We start from the raw sequence: 8,427 nt of genomic DNA, 5'->3' as shown, positions 1-8,427 counted from the left end.
CTCGTATGCTCACTTGAAAATTAAATATCCTATTATTACATCATAACAGATACTGATTTATCAAATGATACCAAGTCAAATTATGCATATACTTGAGCATGCAGGCGTGGAGTGAGATGGACTTCAAGTGGGGTGGCTTTCTGGTTGGTAAGCCCGACTTTCTCTGTCATGTCCACAGGTTTATTCAAAGGGCTTGCAATTTCGAAATTATGCAACAAGGTAGCAAGTGTGAGTTGTGTAACTTGTAGGGCAAATGAAATACCAGGGCACATTCTTCTACCACTACCAAATGGTATCAATTCAAAATTATTGCCCCTAATGTCAACATGCTTGTGGGTTGTAAGAAATCTTTCTGGCTGAAATTCGCTAGGATTTTCCCACACGTTTGGGTCTTGTTGGAGTTTCGGAAGATTAACAAGGAGTCTTGTGCTTGCTGGAACATGGTAGCCTACTAAAGTACAGTTTTCCATAGACTCGTGTGGCACTAAAAATGGTGCAGGAGGATGTAAACGCATTGTTTCTTTGAGGATAGCCTGAAGATAGACCAACTTTTTAAGGTCTGATTCCTTCACTTGGCTTTCTCTACCAATTTGGATGTCTAATTCTTCTTGGGCTTTCTTTAAGGCTTCACGATTGTTGAGAACTAAAGCAAGAGCCCATGTCAATGTTATTGTTGATGTGTCTGAACCCGCTACAATAAGGGTCTGCAAACATGACATAACAGAAAATGGAGGATTAGATGGTCAACTAAGGTTTTAAGCTTTCTGACCTTGGACCAATTATCAAATTGAGTAGTTACAAGATTTAGATTACATTAATAATCTTAAATATGTAGGTGTCAAGGGCTTTTATATTATAGACGTAGGCCATTAGGCTGAACCATGTAAACTTTCATGTGTACTCTCTCTTTTATGCTACTATTTATCATTCAATCATCACTCACAATCACGCAACAATTTTTACGATTACAATAACAAATAGTAATGATGGCAATATTCAATAGGTGTAAATGCACTTTTAGTCCTTAAATTAATTAACGCGTTCCATTTTGGTTTTTTCCATTAGCCCACCAATGGAAATTGCTTAGGTGGCAAACTAATGTTGACGTGGTCAATTAAAAAATAATAAAAAAATTAATTAGCATTTAAAAAAATGCCAGATCATCTTTTAAATATAAAAAAAAATTATTAATCAATTTTAATGAAATTAAAAAAGAAAAAAAATTAAAAACAATAAAATACATCAATTTAGATCTAATTCATTTTGAACAAGAACACACAAGAACATAATCACATATTTAAACATCAACACAAGAACATGCAAAAACCCATAACCAAACACAAAAAAACACAAACTCAAATTTAAACATTAACACAAGATCACAAATACAAAGAACACAATAACAAACATAATCCATTTACTCTCTAGAAATGGTTGGAGGGAGCCGATTGGGTTGGAGGTTGGGTGAAGAGAGAGAGATCGTAGATCTGGGTTTGCTTACCCTAACAAAAATCTCTAAAGATCTCTTTCTCATACCAAAATCTCCCTCTCTCTTTCAACTTTCTAAAGCTCTAACGCTCTAAATTCTCTCTCTCAGATTGTGGTTTTGGGATCAAAGCTCTAAAGATCAAAATCTTTCTTGGGTGAACCTAGCGCTGAGTTTGTCGTAGGCATTTGTTGTCGATGTCTCTAGAAGTTGCCGCAATAAGTGCGGTGCAGATCATCAATCTGGGTTGCTGTATCTCTCTATTCCCTCTACACTCTTCCTCATGTTCCTAATTTCTTTCAGGCTGCATCTCTCAAATTTGGATAGGTGGGTCGACAGTGGCGAGTTTGGTTTTGAGTTTGGTAGGTGGGTTTAGTTTTGGGTTTTGGTGGCTGGGTATGGTGTTGTTGGGTTTTGTTTTGAGTTTGGTAGTAGGGTATAGTGATGGGTGATCGATGGTTCATCGGTTCAATGGTGGTACATTGGGGGTGGGTTCCGGTGTTAATGGTGGTTGATTGGGGTAGGTTTTCATTAATAATTGATCTTGGATTTTTATTCTTCTCGTTGTTGCAATGCTGTGGGTGGTGGCTAATTGGGGTGGGTTTTCATTAATCATTGATCTTGGATTTTTTTTCTTCTCGTTGTTGCAATGCTATGGGTGGTGGCTGTTGTGGTGATGTGAATGGTTGTGTTTTAGGCTTTCAGTGTTGGATTTTGGTGGCAATAGCAGTAATGGCTTTTTTTTTTCCCCTTCTTCCTGATTTGGATTTAGTATAGTTGGTGGTGGTTTGTGCTTGCATTTGTGGTGGTTGATGGTGGCTGATTTTTGCTTGCATTTTTAAGTGTTTAAATCTAAACCCTTGAAAATGTTTTACTGAAAATGTTTTACTCCAAAATTTGAGAAAATGTTTTACTGAAAATGTTTTACTCCAAAATTTGAGAAAATGATTTTATTATTTTTCTGGGTTTATGGGTTTGATTTGTTGGAGGATTCGATGGAGGAAATGGATTTTGAATGAATTTTTGTATATTTATTTGCTGAGAAAATGTAATAAAGAAAAGAAAATATTGATTATTTTAATTTTCTGGGCAACCTTCATGTTCTTTCTCGAAGAACATGTTACTTTGTTCTTCCGAAAATAATTAAAAGAAAAAAAAGAAAAAAAATTTTAATTACTCTTTTTAATTGGTTTACGTTTGTTATTGTGTTTGTGATATTGTGTTAATGTTTAAATTTGAGTTTGTGTTTTTTGTGTTTGGTTTTTGGGTTTGTGCTTTATGTTTTTGTGTTATGTTTAAATCTGTGATTGTGTTCTTGTTCAAAATGAATTAAATTTGAATTGATGTATTTTATTGTTTTTAATTTTGTTTTTTCTTTTTTAATTTCGTTAAAATTGATTAATAAAATTTTTTATATTTAAGAGATGACCTGGCATTTTTTTAAATGCTAATTAAAATTTTTTTTTTTTAATTGGCCACTTTAGCATCAGTTTGCCACCTAAGCAATTTCCGTTGATGAGCTAACGGAAATGACCAAAATGAAACGCGTTAATTAATTTAGGGACTGAAAGTGGTAAAATTAAAATGTAGAGACTAAAATAGAAAAAAGTCAAAATATAAGGACTAAAAATGCATATACGCTTATTCAATATATGTAGCATTGTAGCAAATGAGATTTTGGTACCGTATATATGGAGCTGAATTAATAGGATTATGAAAAACTTACCATGCTTGTAGCCTTGACTATTGTATCTACGTCATAACCAAAAGTCTCATCATTGTCAGTGACAATGGATAGCAATACATCCATAAAATCTTGGTGTTCCTTCATCCCACAACAAAATTTCTTCTGCTTATGTTCTTCTAGCCATCCTCTAGCCATATGATCCAATTCTTTTGCTGTCTTCTTCATAGCTTTCTCATACCCTCCTACGTCCAACCACCTTAGATAAGGAAGTGCATCTGATACCACAAATATTCCACTCAAATTGAAAAACTCTCTCAATGCCATTCGACATTGATCATTCCCTTCATTCTCATCCTTGGTCGTAGCCCCACCAAATCGCTTCCCTACAACCATCCTACATATTACGTTTAAGACTGTGTACCCAAACCATCTCTCCATCTCCAATAACACCTTCTTGTTCTTGCCCAATAGCTTATATATCTCTTTTATAGAATCATTTACCTCGACATCCGGAATGCGTTTGAGCGTCTCAAGGCGGTGGTTTGAGAGGACCTCTAGCGTGGCTATTTTTCTCACTTGGCGCCAGAAGGGACCATAAGGGCTGAACCCAATCATGGCATAGTTGTAGCCCAAGACTTCTAGAGCTACACCTTTTGGCGGTTTGCAAAGACTTTGTCATTGGTGGTAAAACACTCTTTAGCTATCTCCCAACTACTTACTACTAGGGTTCTATGCACCCCCAACCAGATTGTGAAGATTGGTCCATACTTATCAGCCATTTACCCAAGGTTATATGGGGCGGTTGTGACCCACCTAACAGGTGGAGGTGACCAATCAAAGGCCACGCTCCGCCAGCATCAGGTGGAACTCTCTTTTTACTAGTAGTACTTTGAATTCTTTTTGATATCCATAATAGAAAGAATATAAACATGAATATGGTGAATATGCTGGCCATAGAAGTAGTGAAGAACGGGTAGGAGAATAGCATGGTTTCTGTTTTTGGTTAGTGGTTTTGTGGTGAAAATATATTTATAGCCCAAACTTTAACAGGGGGAGGATCTTTTCTCAAAGCCAACAAGCAAGCTAAATATATATATATATATATATATATATATATATATATATATTGGAATGTCATATCTCACGTACCCAATAGGGCCGGTTGAAGACAAGCAAGTGATGCCATACAATCGCTCCAAAATAAAAGAAAGCGCCACTAATGCGTGCGTATCTCTCTCTCTCTCTATATTTTTTAATTTAAAAAAATATATTAAATTATTTTATTGGTCAATAAAATACATTAAAAAAGCCTCATTATATTCTAAAATATATAAAATTAAAAAGGAAAAAAATAAAAATAGTCAAAATTTGGCTAAATTATTAAATAGGATGCAAAATCATTAATTTATTCTTGAAATTTGCTAAAATTAAAATTAATACTAGATAAATTTATTATTAATATAATGTAAATATCTTAAAATATGTTAAAATAGAAATTATAAATTTTTAAAACAAAGGACAAAAAACAATAGAAAATATCTCTCACCTTTCTTTCATTCTTTGCAATAACTTCACGGTGATGGATGATGTGCCGTGGGCGAGCATTGCACCTTGAGCTTCATGCTAATTCGATGTAACCCCAACTCTCTCTCTCTCATGATGAAAATGAGAGTACTGGATTGTGATTTGTGATGTAACCCTGTTAGGTTCTAAAGTGTAGGACTTTATGTATTTAGAACTCTAATTTGTATTGTTGGCAAACCATGATCAAAACAATGTGTTTAGAAGTGTTTAAAGTTAGCTCAAAATTGTATGTCAATGTAAAGTTGGAATCGAGTGTAAAGCAGAAAGCACTATGGCTTTCGGCCTAGCTCGATTGATTGAAGCTTAGGCTCGACCGATCGAAGCTCAGGCAGATTGCTTTTCTGCAGAATTTTCCAACTCAACCCTAGTTGTTTTAAAACGTTTTTAGGGTTTCTTATTTGTCCTAAGTATAAAAGGCAAACCCTAGCCACGTTTTAATGTTGCTCATATTGCGGTTTGTGTAAATCTCTTGTGAGATCTAGAGGAGCTTTCCTTTACACAAACTTAGGGTTTTCAAGGAGGAGATATTCTCTACACCTTGATGATCAAAACAGTTGTTGCAATTAAAGTTTAAAGAATACACAAGCGGAGGTGCTTGTAGCTGGTGGGAATCCAAGAAAGAAGGAGTCCGTGGATTTGGAGCTTGCATGTGGTCGTGTCAACAAGTTCTACTGGTTGGTAGCATTAGGAAGTCAAGCGGGGGTGCTTGTAAGTCCTTTTGTATGAACTTCGATTCTTTTAGATAGTGGATTCAAGTTTATCTTGAGGATAGCTAGGTCAAATCCTCCCCAGGTTTTTACCGGTTTGGTTTCCTGGGTGATCATATCGTGTGTTATTTATTTTCCGCTGCTTTGCATGATTTGATCTTTATTATTGTGATAACCTAGACTTGTTTAATTGGACTAAGTAACAACTTGGCTAATTACCTAGGTTTAATCAATTGTTTAAGGGGTCTAAAAACTGTCAAGTGGTATCAGAGCGGGTAGCTCTTTTGTTGTTGATCCTTTGATCACTGAGCTGATCCTTGACCCCTGTTGTCATGGAACACGGACACTCTCTAGTTATTCCTCCTCACTTTGATGGGAATAATTATGCTTACTGGAAAGTAAGGATGAAAGCTTTCCTGAAATCCATTGATGAGAGGGTGTGGAACTCCGTTGAATACGGATTTGAGAAGCCCACTACTCCTGTTAGTGAATGGCAAACTTCTCAGAAAGAAGCAGCTTCGTTTAATAGCAAGGTTATGAATGCGATTTTTAATGCTGTTTCTATGGAGGAATTTAAGAGAATCTCGAATGTTGAGATCGTTCATACTGCTTGGAATATCCTCCAGACTGTGCATGAAGGCACAAAGGCTGTCAAAATAAATAAACTGCAGCAATTGACTTCTAAATTTGAATGCATTAGGATGTCTGATGATGAATCTTTTGATGAATTCTTTACAAAACTGAATGATATTGTTAATTCTGCTTTTAACTTGGGTGAAATCTATGATCAACCTAAAATTGTTAAGAAGATTCTTAGATCTTTGACTGAAGACTTTAGACCCAAGGTGACTGCCATTACTGAAAGTAAGGATGTAGACTCCATCCCTGTTGATGAGATTGTAGGATCTCTTCAATCCTATGAGTTGGATCTACCCAAAACTACCAAATCCAAATCAATGGCTCTTAAGTCAGTTGATGATGTTGAAAGTGGTGGATTTGATGATGAGCTCTCTGCTACAGAGATTGCCTATCTTGCTAAGAATTTTAGAAATTTTCTCAGGAATAACAATAGAAAGGCAAGAGGCACAAACACTGCTGAACCTAGAAATTTTAGGAAGTATGATCCCACTAAGGTTAATAACAATGATAAACCTAGAGAAAGAGTAGGTCAAACTTCCAATAATTCTTTGGGCTCTCAATGTTTTGGATGTCAAGGGTATGGACACTTGAAATTTGAATGTCCAACCTATTTGAAGTCTATGGGTAAGGCTATGGCTGTAACCCTTAGTGATGGTGAAGTTTCTGATCATGATTCTGATTGTGATGAGGATGGAAACTTCATTGCTTTCACTGCTACTGCTGTAGTTGATGAGAGCATATCTGTTGAAGAGAACCCTTCTGATGGGGAACTCTCTGAAGATGCAGATCTTCAAGAGGCCTATAACAAACTTTGCAAAGTTGCTGCAAAGGATGCTATGAATGTTGAACTTGGCCTAAAGAAAATTGAATCTCTTGAGCTTGAAAAGAAAAATTTGCTTGTTAAATTATTTGATGCTAGTGACCTTTTGAACAATGTGAAAACTGAAAACATGTTTTTGCTTGATAAAGTTAAATCTTTAGAACTTGATTTATCTGTTGCTAGATCTGCTAGTTCTAAACTTGATCAAATGCTGAGTGTTCAAAAGTCATCTTCTGACAAAACTGGTTTAGGTTATGTTGATAGCATCTGTGTGTCCGCTCCCCATTCCACTAAGTTTGTTCCTTCATCTTCTTCTTCTGAACCTTCAGTGAGTGAGATAGTGAGTGAAACTGTCAAACCCCCTGTGAGTGAGGTTGCTAAACCCTTAGAAGGTTCATCATCTAGGAAGATTAGGGTTGATCTGAAAGAATCTAAGCCTAAGAAGCCTACCCTATCTAAGGACAAGACACATGATAAACCTGCATGGGTTTGTCATTTTTGTGGAAAGACTGGACACATACGTCCAAATTGCTACAAGCTGCAAGCTGCAAAGAGAGCAAACAAACCAAAAGTACCTGTGCCTCAAGCACTTGATCCTATGGTACTTATTGGTGATTTGGTAAAGGCTTTAAACCTTTATTCCAATCTTGAAGTTGGTAATCATTCTCAAGTGAATAAGAACTCCAATGCTCGTGGTGCATCTAAAAAGTTTTGGATGCAAAAGACTCGACCTAACTGAGTCTTTCTGACATGGTCCTTGTGCTTCATTGCTCTACCCTTTGTGACATTGTTCTTTGGTTTTGTTTTTTTTGTCTCTAGGATTTGCATAGCATAACATTCATGCATTTCATTCTAGGTGTTTTTATTTTTTAAAATAAAAAATAAAAAAAAAGGGAAAAAGGAAGCACATTTTGTTTTTGCACTATTCTTCTTGGTTTTTAAGAACAAGGTTGGTCAATTTATTTTCACATAACATGTTTTTTGTACCTTGTTTAGCTTTGATGAGCTTATTTATTGTACTCTACTAGTTGAAGATTTGTAGTACATGTTGTGTGGGAAAGATGTGTATGGTTTTTGATTACTATGTCTTAATCTTGAAGTCACTTGTTTTTTAAATGTTGGACTTGAACTTTTAGAGAAAGGCATAAATAACCATCTCACCACTGTTCACTAGCCAATCATGAACACCTTAGTGCATATCATAAGATTTTGTGCTCGAGAAAGTGTAGCACATGCACAAAAAGAACATAAGATGAAGTCTCGGTAAAAGTGCTTAATTCTTAAAATCTAATTGGTGTGTACTATTAGGCTTGATGCCAAACTCACATAAACTTAAAATTGGAATGTATATTATGAGGCATAAATACAAGAAACTTACATGATTGCAAGCTTATGATCTAGGAGATGTGGGAGTTATATGATGTAACTCTTTAGGTGATAGTCTCTTTTAAATTCTTTGTGATGAATTTTGTAGACTTTGTGATTGATTGCTATTCACATATCA

At 35.6% G+C, this 8,427-nt stretch overlaps 1 pseudogene; it reads right to left on the bottom strand.

Moving 5' to 3' along the window:
• LOC115974454 lies at positions 1–4,161 on the bottom strand (annotated as a pseudogene).
• Between the last annotated feature and the right edge of the window lie 4,266 nt (positions 4,162–8,427).

The sequence above is a fragment of the Quercus lobata genome, chromosome 2 (assembly GCF_001633185.2).
Source record: "Quercus lobata isolate SW786 chromosome 2, ValleyOak3.0 Primary Assembly, whole genome shotgun sequence".
Classification (NCBI taxonomy): Eukaryota; Viridiplantae; Streptophyta; class Magnoliopsida; order Fagales; family Fagaceae; genus Quercus; species Quercus lobata.
Note: the sequence above shows the minus strand (reverse complement) of the source record. Positions and strands in the feature narration are given on the sequence as shown.